The sequence below is a fragment of the Colias croceus genome, chromosome 3, assembly GCF_905220415.1.
Source record: "Colias croceus chromosome 3, ilColCroc2.1".
NCBI lineage: Eukaryota > Metazoa > Arthropoda > Insecta > Lepidoptera > Pieridae > Colias > Colias croceus.
Window position 1 is genome coordinate 4,942,983 of NC_059539.1, and position 19,293 is coordinate 4,962,275.

The window sequence follows — 19,293 nt, forward strand, 5'->3', positions numbered from 1 at the left end:
AGTTAAGATAAAAGGCGATAACTGCGAGGTAGTCTAACTACAAAATAAAGAGCTCTTAGTAGGTACGATAAGGGAAGTTTAAAGGGAGTTTTCGGGCACGGGTCGGACCGATAAATTGGGCGGCACTTAATTATGATCTCGGGCGGCATCTTGCAAGCGGCTAATGTCCCGGACTCGTTTAATGCGCGAACTTGTAGTCTCAGCTCCGGCGGGCGTGATAAATTTCCATCTGCGCCCCGCTCGCCCCAGCGGTACCGTCACTCGACATACGTCGTCTAATTTGTACACCTTAACTTTGCACTACTCTCGCCTTTGCTAGTTCTCGCTCTAAATTGCCAACAGTTACTTATTACTAGTTTCTACTTTGCAAAACAATACGAGCCGTTACACGAAATTTGGCTTTGGAAACAGTCTCAAATTTGAATAACAATGACGGAATCCTAGACAGTGCGTTGCTGAAATATTTTCGATAGATATATTACTTTTCGTTGAAATTTAAATAAAATGCAATAAGTACTTCTTTTATATCATGGTTGATCCTATCAAAACCGCATACATAACGATTGACCTAGTCTTCGGTGAGAAATGTTCGATTCCTGCTAATACCCTTCTTACAAAAATGACACTTAAATCAAACGTCGTAACTTAAAAGTTAATAAAATAGAGCACACAGCCCTAACTGTAGTTTAGGCTTATCACATCGAGAGTGCAGAATAAACGAATCCCGGCTCGAGCTAGCTGCAGACTTAAGTCTATGCAGCACACGGCTGGGTTCCCACGCTACATCGTATTCCACTCACTAAAATCCGACAACTTAGTAAACATGTTCACATAAATCAATTTTCTTACAAAACTACAGTCATTAACTTGGATTGATTTATGGTTCAGACAAAAGTTAATATGTGTTAGACGAGCTGTCTCCATAATCCTATGCGTCAGCCAAGTAAAAATCAAATTTAAATTGAATCTCCAAGGCAATCCAACAAATTCGTTACATCCGAAAATAGCGAAGAGTTTTGCTTTCATTCGAATTGAATATTTCACTTACCTCTAACTTGGTTTGGTTTTTATGATTAATGTTTTAACGAGCGTTTTAGTGAATGTTGATTTATTGTAATAGCATTAAATCACACCGAGAAACACGTAGCGCATTAAGCGATAAAGCTAATAATATAGAACATTATGATCGGGCCAGTACATTAGGAGGTGTCAGAGTGTTATTGCATCGTGTTAGGTTAATGTGGGGGTCGCAGAGGGGCGCTGGAAGGGCGCAAGCAGGGCGCAGTCGGCGCCTTGCGATATACTCGTAATTACAGCGGCCAAGACGTTGTCGAGACGTTACGTCGTCCTAACGACTTTTATGGCGTATGTAACATTGCCGGCACATAACATAAATGTGCTGCCTCCGACGCCTCGATGGAACATTCTGAGATTAATAGCGTTAAAATGTTTGCTTATTCGTAATATATTTGTAGTTATATGTTCTTATAACACGAAATAGGCGCCGTGTAATGTGCGCGGCATTTCCAATTATAAATACGTCTTAAAGTAAAGCCCCTAAAATTCGCTCCAGATTGTATGTATGTATAAATAACTGTTAAATTCCAATAGTTTATATATTTTTTTATATATTGCCAAAATCATTTAATAATGCCATATAAATTTAGTAGAAAACAATACATTTTTTAGCATTTGAAACTAAAACGATAAAGAACGCAATGAATATAAGTAATTAGTCGGTACGAGCGATGAATAATTTTGTGAATTGAACAAAACAAAATGTGGAGCGAGTCCCCCGACTATAGTACATGATCACGCGTTGAATGACGGACGGTGTCCCGTCCCGAGCCGTCATTTAAATCTTTATACACATTAGCTTTATAGGCTACTGGGAGCTTTCTACGGCGTTAGCGGCGCCCGAGTGCACTTTTATTGCGGATGAAATACCGTAATTGCCTCTCGGCGCCAGCCCGTGACTGACGAGTTTCGTACGTGCTAATTGTACCATCTCATACTTTCGCCAAATATAACTTTAACGTATCTACATACGGAGACGTTATACAAAGTAAATACACTCGTTCCCTTTCAGCTGTTAGTCAATTATTTACGATTATATATTTAACGATGTTTTCGTGATAGAATCACTAAATGATGTATGATAAATAAAAATGAACATTAACTTAATCGTTTTAGTATAAGCCTTTCTGGTAAAATTGATCTCTATAAAAATATAGATAAGAAACAATGACAGTTTTTCATAGCTCAATCCCCTAACAGCGGTAATCTTGACAAATGACGGTATTTCAAGGGTAGAGCAGTCGACAGCATGGGCTGCATTGACAAAACCCAAATAAACCGATGCGGACGTATAAATAAGCATACTCATTTTATTGAGTGAAGGAAATGTGGAGGAAATCGTTTCCCGGGTCATTACACGACGCATCAATCAAAAGAGGCCCTTTGGCTGCCTAGTCGAGTGGATTTCTAAAACTTACACATTAGGCCGGCACGAGCCCTTTGATTGCTCGTTGACAAGCTTCCGGCAAAGTACATTTCGACCGTCGGCTATGATAGCAGATACGATAATATAAATGAAAGATTTTATTTGAAGAAAGCAGAACAGCAAAAAATAATAGGGACCGTTTAACGTGAAATATAGGTTTCCGGGTTGCGTTTTGGCAAGACTGGGAATGGGCCTAGATTTGTGTGAACGCTAAATGCGAATGCGCTAGCACTGGCCCGTGCACGAATCACGATATCTGCATTGTGGGCCGGCAGCGCGGCGCCGTCGGGTCTGCAGCCGCGGCGGCGGCGCATTCATCAGGCACGCGACGCCTCCAAGCTTTTCCTACACCACCCTTATACCACCTTACCACCCCTTAACGTCGACGATTTGCGATTTTAATTGAGATTTTAAACTACCCAGAACAAACAACATTTTAAATGTTTGCTTTTACAGTTTTGGATTTTGCGATTTAAGAAACGCATATTAAATATTTATTAAAAGAATGATCCATCAAAGAATGCACGCACGTGATTTTTTTTTTATTTACCTTATAATACGATGTAAATCTGAACTAGCAAATATAAGTGAATATCATAGCTCGTTCTGAGCTTTAGAATAGTCGAGTAAGATTAATGGAGCCGAAGATTGCAGGCACGGCTCACAAAACCGGAGCAATTACTGAAGCATTCGACACGTCCACCTTGCGGAGTGCACCGCAACGCCCCTATTATCCTATGCAAATCCGGATTAATTCCCAAATATCGTGTTCTGCCGCGGGCTACCTGCTATCGCGACCATTAATAATACGCCGTGTTACAAATACGGGCCTTACAGCAGAGCCGTTTAGCTCGTTGGCGAAATAAACCAGCGGTATGTTACCTTATTTTATACGCCCGTGCCACGGCAAGAGATATTGTACATTATGCAAAATTGACGTGATAAAGCGCCATATCAAATACTTAAGCGAATATTTCGCCGTAGGTATGAACGCGATGCCTTCAATATTTATGTTAACGATATAACACAAACATTTATCTACGTTAACATCTAGACGCAAGTTTAGTTTGGAACATTTTATTTATTTTAGCGCTACCGTATTTATTATTTATAACATAAACATTCATGAGAATATGCAATATAATTTGGATACCGATGAACACAGTGGAATATTATGTGATTATAAGTATATTAAAATAATCACTACAAAATACTTCTAAATTGACGAAACATTATTAAATACCATCACGAATACATCATCTAATTCATATATAATAATAGCGTTAAATTAGACAAATGGTAATTCGATTAGAGCGAATACGGCATTAGGGCGGTGTTTATCGTACTAATCTCGTAAAACAGGTTAGTAGAATGAAGGGAATAGATCATCGCGAGGTCAGAGGTTCGGGTCGGGTCGAAACGGGCACGCCACTAAAAATAATCCCTTCGTTTAGGACGCATTAAGAATGGAAACTATTTGTCTATAAATCGTCATATAATGTAATATAACTAATGAAAATGAAGAAACGCAATTATCGCGTGGGGAGAAATGTTATTTCGCCCTTATTATAAGGGTAAGCACTTACAGGCGCTGTGCCGAGTTAGTTGGTAGGGCGGAGAATCAAGTTTGGGGACTGAATGCGGTGAAATTAGACTTAGAGGTAGCGCGCACGAGCAACTTTGTCTCCGCAACTTTTTTGTCTCCGCAACTATTTTGTCTCTCCCACCCATGGGCTAGTATGAAAGTGCGCGCACGTAGCGACGCAACTCCCCATACAATTGATGGGAGAGACAAAATAGTTGCGGAGACAAAGTTGCTCGTGCGCGCTGGCTCTTAGTGTCTTTACGCAAACCCGTCAAATTTAATGCTGTAAAGACGTGTTAATTGTAAGTTGAGATAAAAAGAAGAAAAGTTAATTAGCCACTTATTCTATTTAGCCTGACGAGCCGCACTTTACGCTTTGTGAATTTATAAATTTCCAAAGTAAAACTGTCTAATACTTTTTCTTCACGCCACTGTGACGCCACACTCGCGAGGTTTTTCATTTGCCGGCAGTGATTCGTTTATGAGTTGATCTTAATTGATTATGAAATTTATTTATTTTCTAAAATTTTACAAATGTTTTTTATTTCCTCAAATACATTACAAAAAAAAATACATTCAATTATTTTAGATTACCATTAATTTATTTTGTGAAAAATAGAAAGAACTTTACAATAATTACGTAACGTTATCTCTAGCTAACTATGATATGTTTGTTTTTAGTTTTAATTATATTGCATAATTTTATAAGATAGATAAAGAACTGTTCTTACCGATACTAGGTAATAAAAACCTCAAATTAATCAAGCCCAGGTAGAGTGGTCACTATATTATGTAGAGCACTTTTAAATTGTCCGTACGCGAAGACTGTTCACTCGGAAATGGCCTGGTCCGATGGCTACCTACTTCTACAATTTAATTAAATAAGGCTTCAGATTAGCTTTATACGGCTTCACGCAGTATAGCGTTACAAATATTTTTTTACACCACATCCACCCTACTTATTCAAGCCAGTAATTGTACATACATTAAAATGCTTCGTTCATACCTGCGGGGAGCAGGAATTACACTCTCATTTAACATTGTGCGATTCCGTTAATTAGACGTTACCTGGAACAAAAGTAATAATAGAATTAGTCGAGTTACACAATTTGTTCGTAGCGAGTCAATTTAACTTAAACAATGTCGCTATCAACAATAATGTAGCGAGAGTGACGAATCAAAGTTATTGTGGTGTTGTCTTGACTCTCACAATAATGGGTTTTACGGAGGAAGCGGAGGGCGCGGGAGGGAGACGATTGTTTCTAACGATAAATACTGGCCGCACATCGAGCCGTCCAAAAGTCAGCGCTAATTAAATAACAACGGAGAAAATTAATTTGATTGTTTCGGAACTGTGCCTCTTTGTTTAAAGCTTTAAACGATTTATTTACCTTCGAATAATATTTTTACTGGTGCCGCACTAAACTCTTTTCATTTAAAATTTACACAGTCACGATTTATTTTTTCTACAAAAATACGATAAGAGCGCGTATCGACGATGACAAGCAAGAACAGACTGAGGGAAGTAATGTTTGACACCTTGACGGAAAGCCTGTAAGTGCACTGAGGTCGACGATCGTTATGGAAAGTTTAACTAAAAATATACTTGTAAAAGGGATTTCATATCTACAATATGTGCTCCAAGCATGGCGCTGGTTCGTTATTTTACATAAAAATTAATTAAAATTAATGATTTTAGCATCATTTTGATGAATTGCCATGGCGTGACGTTGCAAATCGGAATGTGGAAGGTCCTCTGCTCTACTAGGTATATTATTTGCACGCCAAATATAACATTAATTGGAGCAGGATAAGTACGATTTACACCAAGAAGGCAACTTATAAGTTGCCTTCTGAATGTTCCTATTAAAAACAAAGTTTCATTAGCCTTGATAGAAGTATCTGTATTGGACCGCAATAACCGTTGCAGAAAAATAGGCCTTGCGTTTACCGCAAACGAAATGGAGTATCAGAGATATTTGGCAATTAAGAAGTTAATTTAATCGATCTCTAAAGTTTCAATTTCTTTGCTTGAACACATTTAAATGCTTAATATAATACATAAGGTTATTGTTTACTTTGAATTAAATTTATTAATTAAAATAGCTTTCCGCCCGCGGCTTCGCCCGCGTTTTCAAAGAAAAACCCGTTCCCGTAGGATTTCCGGGTTAAAACCTATCCTATGTCCTTTCTCGGGTATCAAAATATCTCTATACCAATTTTTAATCAAATTGGTTCAGTAGTTAAGGCGTGATTGAGTAACAGACAGACAGACAGACAGAGTTACTTTCGCATTTATAATATTAGTATGGATGTATAATAATAATAAAACATATATGTATTCAATTTTAAAGCGTTGCAGAATAAATTCAATTAGTGGGCTTAATGAACGGTATAGGTACGCTTAGAATTAGGGAAATAATCGAAATCAAAAGCGGAATGTGGGTAAAAACTTAAATGCGTACCCGGAAAGCTGTTGGTGCGAAAATGTGGAATTACATGCGGTATCTGATCCGGGCAACTCGTTTCAGGAGCGTGAATTATTTACGCGGTGTCGAATGCGGGCGAGACCTCCAGATTATGAGCTTAAAAAGATTTTTAGAGGGAAGCTTGACATCGCGCGAATTTAATATTAATATAGTTATCCAATTCCCTTTTTATGTAAAGTAACCGCCTTACGAAATGTGTAAAAACGGATCGAATAGCCGGCCTCGAAGAATGTAATTAAAACCGTAAAGTAAAAGGATTTGGCGCACAATAAGGTAAAGGCACAGGGGAGGGAGGTTCATTAAAGGATGCGCGGTTCGTCTCATTGGGGTCGGACAAAAACGAGCCGCTGTCCGTTACGGTTTCGGCTGCAATTAAACACGAGAACGAGCGAGCGTTCATTGGAAAAGCGCTGAACAAGTGTACAGTACAACAGGCTATCTAATTACTTTGTGCCTCCGCGGAGCCAGCGCTCCCTACAATGTAACGTCACGGCCGAAGTTGTTTGCGGTTTTTGCAAACAGGACCGTTTTCCGGCTACTTCACCCAATCGAATGTTTCGAGTGTGTGTTGCGTTGTTTCGACAATTTATCGGGGCTATTTAGTTAATTGTAAACACTAAATTTGAATAACACTTTGTTACGAAACAATGTCAGATTATTAGGTGCAGAATTCCAAGTCAATTTGTATAATTATGTTAGAAATATGTGTTTGCTTTATTTGTATACATATTGACTTCTTAAATGACTGTTTTGAAATATGTAAAATGATAACAAATACAAGAATTTATACACGTGTATGTAGGACATGTATAGATTGAAATAAAAGATCAGGATCAAAACTTATCAAGATCTGATTGATCCCCGTTTAATTACAGAGCAGTGAACATTGCTAATTTTATTAGCAACTGCAATACTTCTGTTCAGTGTACTTTAATGAAACGTTTCAAGAAAACTCTTTTTAAATTGCCAAGTTTATACCGACTTTGTCACATCGAATTTCCCAGAATCAGCTTACCTAGATTCTACTAATAAGAGGCAGAATAAAAGGTAAACGTTGTATAAGAAATAATGGCTCTCGGAAGAAAATTACTCTGGTGTTCTTTTCGGTCATTAAACGGCGGCGAGGGCGGGGCTTAATACAATTGGAATCAAATTAAGTTCATTCAGTTGCGGTAAAGGCAGTCGGGTTAAGTTGATTCAGCAGGATGGCGGACACGTGCGGCTTCACCCTAGCCGCGCTCGCAATAAGAATAAGAAATGAGCCGATAAATTCTATACAGGGCTGCTGCCTGCCGCCCGCTTCATAAGTCATAACTGGAAATTTACTACTCTGTAATGCTTGCTTATGAATTTATCATAACACCTACGTCCTCTCCCACAATATCGATATAGAAATTCTTGAAACTTTCCTATTTCTTGTAGAAATTTACTGTGCTTCATTTGATGTTAGGAAAATTCAACATTTTACCGAAGCTAATATTACATTTAGACAAAGATAACATACAAAAAGTCGGATCGCTTATAAGAAAGATAATTTCCGTATTGAACTCCCGTGAGATCACGGGTAAATAGAGAACGTTCATTAAGCCATGCCAGGCGACAATCACCCGAATACAGTCGCCCCCTCGCCTCACAGCGACAAATGAACCCAAAGTACTTACTATCATTCCACTTCATATGTACTCTACCAAACTTATTGCTGGTCGACGACAGCACATTAAAATGCAAAACGAAATTCGAACATTAATTGGATTCTAAAAGCAAAACGTTCATAAACGCAATGTTCTATTATGTATGGTTGTTAAACTGAGACAGAATAATATTATGTTTAATGATTTTTGGCTTTTTCATTAATCACATGCATGAGTTTATGAGCTGGGTAGAGCAAAATTTCAGTTTGGAAATAGATGGTTGAATTAATTGAAATACAGCGTCGAGCCGGTGCGCGGTCGTGCGGTGTCGGATTGGGATTAAAGTTTCAGTGGGTAGTTCGGCGCGCGAGCAGGTGCGGGGTGCGGGGCGCGGGTCGGCGGGGACGCGGTGGCTGCACTGCGGCGCGTGCAATCAGCTTCCCGAACACGAAGTCGAAGCGTTGAAAAATTGAAGCGAACGTCTTGGAGCCGCCCCCTGCATTGGCGCGTAGCTGAGCTACATACAAATCAGGCGGCCCCGGCCGTCACCTACGCGCTTCAGATAACGTCTACGTCGCCACGCGGAGCAACGTCGTGGTCATCATTTAAATTGTTTACTGTATTCTACGTAGTTAAAATCTTTACTTTCAAAATTAATATTGCAATTTTGTTGAATTTCGTTTCTAACAAGATAATGTAACATAATGGATTGTTTGAACACAAGTTCTGGTGTTCGAAGAAAAGAAAGTTTCTATGACAAGTGACAACATAATATATTCGTATAAATTTAAGCTCAGCAATAGTAAATTCGATAGAATTCAACTGGATTGTACATATTAAAGGCGAATGGATATTTTATACAAATTGAAACAACCCAACGAATAATAATAACATAATAATCAAGTCCAAATTTGGTTATAGTATCGCCAAAGTTTAATAAAGGTCCGAGAGCGTCAAGGGCCTGGGCGGTCGACCTTCATAAAACAAAGTTTATGACAAACAATAGCATTTATTACATAGTTGTGTATTTAATGCGCTCTCCATTTACATCTGGGCGGGCGCCGAGTCGGCGGCGCTTCTGCATTGTTGGACGCGCCACAAACATCTTCTGAGCCGTATAACTTACCCCTCTAAATGAATTGCACAAACCGAACTCGGCGTGCTGTTATTGCGTTCAGCATTCACAACATTGTCGGAATGTGTAGCGGCATAATAAAGTATTCGATATCGCGCTACGAATCGAATCATCTCATACGTGAGCACATTCAAAATAGATTGCAATGTAGCGACATGAGGGTATCTATTTTATAGTTGTAATAAAGAGAGCAGATTTTAATAAAAATACAAAACGTCTTAAAGATTGCGACTGGACAGTAACGGGCGTCTGGTTGTCCCTGTTCTGAAATGGAATAAAATTTTATATCTGGACATTATACGTGACAAACGACGCGAACGATGCGATTTTCCTCTGATACTATTACTACAGATTCTATCGTATCCGTTTCAAGAAACAATATTTCGAATAACGAAACCAATGCCAATATACATAATGTATTACTGTAATAACAAAAACATTCATTTAGATATTGCATAGTGATGACGTACAATATTTGTAAAACATTAATTATTTCTACAAAGTACAAAGTGGACACAGCAGAATTGAAATAAAATAATAGTTTAGTGTGTTGTCAAAGTTGCGTCGTAATTCAAACAAGGGCTGGTGAAACGTTATGTAAAAAGCCGTCGTTGGAGAGCCATGTCAAAATAGTTTTTACTATTCGAGGCAAAAACGACGCAACGGCTACGCATTATGAGGGGATGATGAGTTGATCCGATGTGTTTACTTTATGTTTGGATTATTCAAAAGCACGGCTTATTTAACGTGAATTTATTATGTAAATGTAGAGCAAAACGAGTGTACATTTAAACAATCGTAAAGCGCAATTGGAAGCTATTCAAAGATTGGTAATGTGTGATGGAGATGGGTAGTCAATGCTCATTTGCGTATCTAAGTGGTACCGCGGATGCCATTAGCCGGCGATCGAAGACGTCATTACTCGTAGTGGCGCGCGATAAGGAGCCCCACTGACAGACTCCTTAACGACACAACCCGTCGCTGTAAGTGGACAGCTATGGGTGCTTTCGACCCCTGTATGCCATAATCATTGTTTAACTATCTATACACACTAATTGTATTGACTTTTGAATGTTAATGTGTATTTTTTACACTTACGTTCTATCGATAGTTAATCGATTTTTAAATAAATTCTTGTTATAAAATAATTTAAAAACGCGTTTAAATTGATTTTAAAATCCACGAAGCATTAGCAAGAAATTTCTTATGTGTCGTATAAATCGAGGTAAAAAAATCTTGTGGATTCCATTTAATATATTGCTTATAGATACGATGGAAAAAGCGTAAACATTGCAAAACGTATCACGTAAAATAATAACATAAATGTATTCAATACGTATGAAGGTAATATACTAGGAGAGGGAAACGCCATTGCGGAGTTTCGTCGTAGATTTTAACGAGATTGCCCGTAGTCGCCGGTGCTGCGGCATCGAACTCTTCACGAAAATCCCCCAAAACAACTTTATAACTTATTAAACGAGAGCCCTCAGATTTCATATTAAGCCGGATAGGTAATTTTCCTACGTACATTACAACTTTCTAACTTTTTTTGAAGCTTATTTTCATGTTAGTTTCAAGATCGAGTACCTACCTAGGTTGTTGTTGTTGAGCCTTCGGGTTATTTTTAAAGGCTTTAGATTCATATGTTTCAATCCTTATTCGTTAAGTTGATTAACGGTCAATATGCGCAGAGTTATATAGAAATAGGTAGGTAGGTTCAGTTCAATACAAGAGGTAATTATATTCGATCAAAAATAATATTTGAGTCAATCCTGGCATTTTTGTATGAATATGACAAAGTTGTATATAGAGTACCTATGTATCTATTTACTTAAATAATATATTATAATACCTAGATATAAATTTAAAAAAAGATGCGTGTAATACTGTTTAAAAGGCAACAAAAATAGCTTTTCGTTGGTCCACGTCAGCAAACCGCGCAATAAAATTTATAGGATTACGAAGCTCACCCCCGATCGCAACGAATGTAATGTTGGAGCAATATGCAACATTTTAAAATTTCAATAAAACGATTCAATTTATTACCTGTGATAGCTTCACGTATTGGAAATATACATTATCTATATAACATTTATGTGGCAATTAGTTATAATCGAGGTATATATAAGTTATAGATAGCATATCGACCATATACCTACATCAAGGTATCAGTAAATATGAAATCGACGAAATAAGGCAAGACACCTGACCTATACCCACGCATAAACCACATTGATTTTACTTTCGATAACGCCTACTTCGAAGGAAAAGTTTAAGCAATCTTTCTTACTCCGCTAAGTTTAATTCAATTGAATAGATAAACGCGACATCCATCGATTTCGAATTTACATTTGAAGGAGTCCCAGAGCAAATTTGCGAGAAACATTCGGGACGAGTAAACATGTAACAAGAATGATGTTAAAGAAATGTTAAACTATCGCGTCGGGGAGTGGAAATTCGATGAATGTAATGCCTTCGAGTCTTGGTGTATCGGGGGCCGGGGTCACCTGCAAGCTGAGGTCCCTGATAGGTGCATGTTTTATTCAGCAGCGCGAAACATCCCGCGCCGGCCGAGCACCGCACAATGCGAGCGCCAGCGCCGGCCTAACGACGAACTTCTGGAATGCTAGACAACGCGACCTATTAAATTTTCATTCCTCTTTGTTCGGAAAGAGAGATATTCGATCGATGCACGCTACTATGCTGCTAATACTCAGGCACGGTAGCCGCCGATCTAAATTGAATTTTCATCGATTCGTTGCAAAAAGTAATGAATTTTAAAACGACTTAATTGTAATTTTTTTGGTCGATCCACTGTAGATAGTGAAACGTTTACTATTAAATGCAAGTAATAAATTAACAATTATTATCAATTATGTTTGTAAATATGCAAAATGTTTCGTTCAATATTTTGATATCTTATTGAGTTAACGGCCGTAATTATTATCTATCTTTTAAATACGTAATGCTCAAAATATAAACATATCTGTATAGAAAATAATTTATTAAATAGGTAAACACATTTTGAGTCGTTAATCTTAGCCAATTAAAAGGAAAGAGACAAATTTTCAAGCAGCCATTGTGCAGAACAAAACGAAGTTTCGATAGTGCATCCGTCTCTTAAAACTTATCTCGGCGCAGCTGTTACTCACGTCGTTTTCTAATTTCTACTTTTAGTAAACCCTAAAACTATCTGAATATTCTACAAAGGCGTCTTTAGGATATAACTCACGTATCTTAAATAAAAAGACGACAGAGGCGGCCATTTGTTTTGGTATTACACTATCGGGTGTAAGCGGCTGCAGCGGCGGTTGCGACTTCTATTTTCCAACGGACACCCTCTACGCGTCTAGTCGAAATTGAGAAAAATGTGCAGTCATTTATTTCCAATATTCCGACTGCTTTAAAGCGACAACGTGTACGTTCAATGTACACACGGGCTCGTATACGGTTCGGTGCATAGTAGTTTAGCGATGGAATACGGGCTGAATATGGAATCTTCGTGGCGCTATTGTTCAACTCGCCCTACACTGTACAATGATGCGGTTAATTTGGAGAAATAAATCAGGCTCGCTTTATATTCCCGTCACAGCCGACAGAGCAGCCTTGGAAGCTATTACAGTAGCCGTAATGAGATTTAGAGCGCTCATATTAAGTTATTTATGTGAAGAACGGGACTCCTGCGAGATGGTAACCAATTATGATATCGAAGACGTTGAATCGAAAGAGCATAGTTAAAATTTATTGGAATTCAACATTATAATGGTGTGTGCTCAACAAGTTTGAGCGGGGATATTTTATTTTCTTACCAACAATAGTAATTATTATTCGTATTTTTATAAGAATGATCGATAGCACAGAGGGCTCGCAGGATTGAACGGAGTCCTTTGTTAGCGGAGAAATTAATCACACGCGTCTATGTATGACGGCAGCTCAATGGAGATATTCATTAGCAAGAACCGATCGGTAAACTCGATCCAGTACACTTTCGCCTGTACGATAGTTAGTAAACACCGAGAAAACATGGACAGCCAACTTCCCGCGCTCACTCTATTAGTAAACTCGAGAACAAGATAAATGTTTTAAAATGTTAAGCGTTAATGCAATCACTTCTATGTATATTGACGTAACTAAATAATATTATATAAATACGCTTCGCATGCTGTAATATCTGGTTTAAGTGAACCAGATTTTCCTCATAAATCTTTCATGTATTTTAATATGAATTTTAGCAGTTGTTACATTATGCATAGCATGTCAAACCTTTTTTGGTAATTCGTATGACACATGTCACGATTTGAGAACAGCCCCTGTAGTCTGTACAAATTAGTCGGTAATTACCGATAACTTATTTATAGACCCGTCTTCAGCAATGAAAATGATGTCGCTTAATACCTCTCCCCAATTTGATGGAAGCATACAATGGATACATATTTGTTTATAATTTTTATTCTTCACAAAACTTTCCTTTATGCGTCAAAATATTTATATAATAATAGCCTTGTAGCAATGCATTTTTATCTAAATTAATAACATCATTATTTCAATTCCGTAAATATATGAAAAATAAATAAAATATAGATTTCATGGATTTGGAAAATCATTTCTTTGCAACACATTCGAATATTGTCAAAACAAATTATTATTTGACATTGTCAATCGTTATGATACTGACGTTTGATCTCGACAAGATCTCGAAGGCCCTTCTCCCATTACGCTACCGGTATCCTATACGTCCGCGACTAGTATAGGTGGTCGTTTTTGCGTCGCGTTTCGCGCGTATCTCTCCGGAAGAAAGATAAAAAATTCTTATCATCATGTTGTAGTTCTCGTGCGGCTATAAAAACTCTACAATTTACTTATGTTTCTTTCAATATATGGATGAATCCAGTACATCCTACTTTTACATCGTCACTGGAATCGCTCGACATAGCGTCCGTCTACAAAAACGAGGCACAATAATGATGAATTTAGTCATTTTTCAGTCGCTTAATATGCGAGCATCGGGCAGCGAGCAAATATCTAACTAGTATTCTACTCGAGTATCGTATTCTAGAAGTATCGAAATGGGAGAAGGGCCTTACGGTTTGTGTGGATTTGTAGATACGGTTGATAATATCGGAAACATTATATATTATTATAATTTTATAATTATAAATAGAAGATATTTCACACTTCCGATGCTATATTATGATTTAACGCAATATTTTTTTCTCTTATTTAATGAATGAAATGAAATGAAATGAAATGAAATACTCTTTATTGAACATACACAGTAGTAAATTTTGTTACATAGATAAGATAGCTTATAATATAGATGTACAAAGAGCGGCTTTATCGCTCGTGAGCGATTTCTTCCAAGCAACTCTATGTATGTATAGATATAGTGAGCAAGAATTAAAGAGTAGAGTAAGACAAGGAAAGAAGAAAGAGTAAACATAGAAAAGTATTATACATAATGAAGGACACATAAGTTGATACATTAATATTACAATAAGATTAAAATTATACAGATGGAAAGCTTAAATTTAGATTTATTTTAATGATTTGTCTGTGATCGAGCGAAGGTAGTAGTTCTTCAATTGACTTTTAAAGGAGTGAAGGGTCTGTGCTTTTCTTATCGTGACTGGCAAGGAGTTCCACAAGCGGATTGCTTGAACGGAAAAGGAAGAATGGAAAAAATTGGAAGAATGGGAAGGTATATGAAGGGTAAGATTTTCAGCTGATCGTAAGTTCGTATTCCTAGTGCCAAGGAATTCAAAATTAGCTTTTAAGTAGGAAGGTGATGTGGGATTAAAGATAATGGAATAAAGAGAGGCAAGGATATGTGTATTCCGGCGGAAGCGGATGGGGAGCCACTGAAGTCTTGACCGAAATTCCGAAACATGGTCATACTTGCGCAGACCATAAATGAACCGCACAGCAAAATTTTGTAACCGCTCAAGTTTATTAAGTTGTTCTTGAGTTAGATTAGTAAGACATACGTCAGCGTAGTCAAGGATTGGCAGAAGTAAGGATTGGGCCAGCAAAATTTTGGTGGGAATGGGAAGCAAATTACGCAATCGACGCAAACTAGAGGCGGCAGCAAATACTTTGGAACTTATGTTTTTAATCTGCTGAGACCATGACAAAGTTTCGTCTAGTATAATACCGAGATTTTTAACAGATTTACTGTAAGGAACAGTAGTACCATCAAGTACAATCGGTGGCAGAGTCGTCCAATTAATCCTAGAAAGGAGACTTTGGCTGCCAAATATAATTGTTTGAGATTTTGAAGGATTTAAACTCAGTCCAAAAGATTTACTCCAATCAGATATGTGTGAGAGGTTACGATTTATACAGTTCACAGCTTCAGGTAAATCAGTCAAAGTGGCTTGTGAATAAATTTGGAGATCATCAGCGTATAGGTGATAATGTGAGGTCAGTCTTGTGGTAACACAATTTATAAAAATCGCAAATAAGAGAGGTGATAGAACGCCCCCTTGTGGTACACCAGCACTTACGTCACACCAGGAAGAAAAAGTATTTTCAACCTTAACGCGTTGTCGACGGCCGTGCAAGTAGGAACGAAACCATTCTATTGCCGCAGGGGATATATTGACGGAAAGCAGTACACTCAACAATACATCATAATCAACTGTATTGAACGCATTGCTAAAATCCAACAGTGTCAAAATTGTAAGCTTTTTGTTATCCATTCCTCGACGTATGTCATCAGTAATTTTCAAAAGGGCTGTAGTCGTACTATGACCGGGGCGGAAACCAGATTGATAGGGATCAAGGAGACAATTGGCATGAAGAAACTGGGATAGTTGTTGGTGGATGAGACGTTCAAGGAGCTTTGACAGGAAGGGTAAAATTGAGATAGGACGAAAATCGGATAGGGATGAAGGATTTCTTTTCTTAGGAATGGGAATGATACTAGCCTTTTTCCAGATTAATGTTATTGCAATTAAAATAAAATAAACAAATACCTAATGTTTTATTTTTAAGATGGTTTCAAAATCTTATTGAAAATGTTAAGAAGCCTCTTATATTATATTAAATAAATATTAAAATAGTGTACTGCTGTCTGCATTTATTCAGCCTAAATTATTGCATTCATATTCGATTAATTTCTTTTTGAACTTCTAGGATAATAAAATTATACAGATGAATACAAATAAAATAAAACGATCCAATTACGAAATAAATTTATTAGAAAATTTTAATTTAACAGTTTATAATAGCGTAGTTGAAAATTTGGCTCAAAACCATCATCCCTCACCAACATAATAATTCTAGTAACTTGTTCATCTGTAAAATATAAAATTTATAGATAAATATTTATATTTAACACATAAATAATATTAACCGTGAACCGCTAAATCAATTGCATTGCATCCTTTGCTTATTAACTGTAATAAAATATACTATGATGCACATAATATATTATAATAATACAAGCTAAAAATACAAGTGATACAAATTATCCGTTCCGTCCTTAGTTTTAGTTCCGTCAGTTTCTATGATGTCTTAAAGATTTCTCAAAAGGATTCGAATTGAGAGCTTTTGGAGCCCTATCTTGTAGAGCTTTTGGAGTCTTTTGATTAGAATTTTATTGCACTTCACAAATAACAAAATATTACTAAACTAAAACTAATAGCTTTAACTATATAAAAACATAACGCAGATTGATATTTTCTTAGGATATTTGTTATCCAATAGATTTATAGGACTTTTAAGAACATAATTAAAAATTATCCTCTTGAAAACACACAATTTATATTTATTTTGATAGAAATATTATTTTCATGATTGATGATTGATGTCAAATGTCAAAAAAGTAAATAAAGAGGTTGCCATACATGGAATTTTGGATTCCATGAATATGTAATTAATAGAACATTAATTAAACGATTGATATAAAAAATATCGAATTTGATTAAAATTAAATTAACTGCCATGTTTTTTTGTGCATAAAATTTGCTTTTTTTATATGCAATTGCAATTGTAATAATGCGAAAATTAATATAACTAATTTTAATTTACTATCTATTCCCTAAAACTAAGCTAAATTTCTTGGAAAAAGAACACAAAATTTTTTAGGTCTATACTATAGTTACTGATTGGTTACTGATAATCGTTAGTTACCGACCGATTTCGGTCGATATCGATGTCGATTAGTGTCGAGACTACGCCTACAGATTTAATCCTTTCGCAGCGTCGGCGACAACGGCTCGGGCCGGCGGTCTGGTAACCCGATAGCGCAAACAAACGCTCGGACACCGCGCCTCGCGATGTCAATTAAGCTAATTAAACAGTGGAGGGGAGTAGCCGCCGTACCCACACTGCCCGTGCTCACCCTCGCATCCCTTAACACACGCGTCATGTGAACAACAAAAGCTACTTCTGATTAAATGTATTCATCGATGCCGTAAACAGTGGCGATAACATTTTAACGTTTTTAAACGACACTTGTATCGACAATTATAATTATATAAGTTGATAAATATGCGTAAAAAGTCCGGAGTCTAGCATGCTTGCAAAAAAAAGGTACGTTTCAAATAAGGCAAGAGTCGGAAGCTAAAACGGCATGTACGTCAATATTGACACGGTTTCTTCGATTAGCACAGTTTACGTGAGACGACATGATATGCAAACATTGAGAAATTTCCCGCTTCAGTGGTAAGTAATTACTCGCCGATGAAATTATGGAAATGAGCGGTGAAAAGACAAATAATAGAATGAGTGCTAACAAGAGATAAGACACGGCTTAATTAATAAAGTTTGCTAGCTTGTCTTGAGGCAGAGCTCGGAAGACGGTCGCGATTCAGGAGCTGGATCGGATAATCGCATTCGGCTAATTGAGCGTTAGATTGACGCTATCGGGATATAGCGCGATGTTGGCTGTTGGCTGCACTCTGCACTTAGCTTTCGATCTATATTTATCTGCTTTGTTATGGTGGAAGAAAAGAATTTATATTACTTAGTTGTTGTGTGGATTTTTCTTTCTTTTTTTTACGTCTAAAACTAATAAAACACGTGCATAAACAATCGACTTAATTGTGACACACGGGTATCGGATTTTAAATTTGCGAAAGGAACGAACCAATTCCAATTTTTCAGTCATCAAAATCGTCACTTGAAATTGTCGAAGACACTGTCCGAATAATGAACGTTATAGAAAAATATCACAAAGGGTTGCAAGAGTGCGGCGAATTTCGGAAAGTTTTAACGAGGGGTGACCACCCGCCGAGGGGAGTGGGAGTGTGTCACGCGAGCTTCCATCAATGTGCTTTCAACTGTCATCGTCCGAGCGATAGCACCGCGGATATTATTATATTTTCCTATGAATTATTTGGACGCACTAAAAGGTCACATTGTCCACAGCATCGATTTTAATCGTACTTAAAACCATTGTCGATTTTACACTCTATCTAGGAAGGGTAAGCGTAGGTAAGCATTACGGATTGTTGTATAGTTTTAATAAAACGTCGTTTACAAACGAGACTGTTAGTGTAATTAATTGACTGTTAATTGTTTGACTGATGAATAATAAATTACCACGCAGACCGTGTAATGTCTGTCCGCTATTCTGGGTAAAACAGGACTTCACACTTACGCTAATTGGAGCGCTTTATATCATATATGTGTGGGTTGGCATAAGTTATACATAACAATGATCCAACTGAAATGCCATTGTATTAGGAACATTGTTTCCTATTTGAACAATTCTATAATAGCGTCGTTCCAACATATTTTGTTACAATTCTTTACTTAACTCAACAATAAGCCATTATTTTTCATCTGGTAAAATAAATTATTCATAATGCTGTCATGTATGCATAATTGCATAGCGAACTTTTACCATATTTTGCATTTTATAAACGCCGCAGTATCCTATTTCACGAGTGAACAAGTATACACGTAGTATTAACTTTAATGTACATTGACTACTTCGCGCGAAA

The 19,293-nt window shown here is 37.1% G+C and overlaps 1 protein-coding gene across 10 annotated transcripts in view; it reads right to left on the bottom strand.

The window, feature by feature from the left end:
• The window catches only part of LOC123705874 (protein muscleblind), a 112,139-nt gene that overhangs the window by 14,865 nt on the left and 77,981 nt on the right, over positions 1 to 19,293 (bottom strand). The window contains exon 1 of one of the 10 annotated variants that reach the window (XM_045654952.1): positions 4,820 to 4,933. The exons of the other annotated variants lie outside the window; for them this stretch is intronic. The gene's annotated coding sequence lies outside the window, so the exon portion shown is untranslated. Of the gene's footprint in view, positions 1 to 4,819; positions 4,934 to 19,293 lie in introns of those variants that run through there. 10 annotated transcript variants of the gene reach the window in all.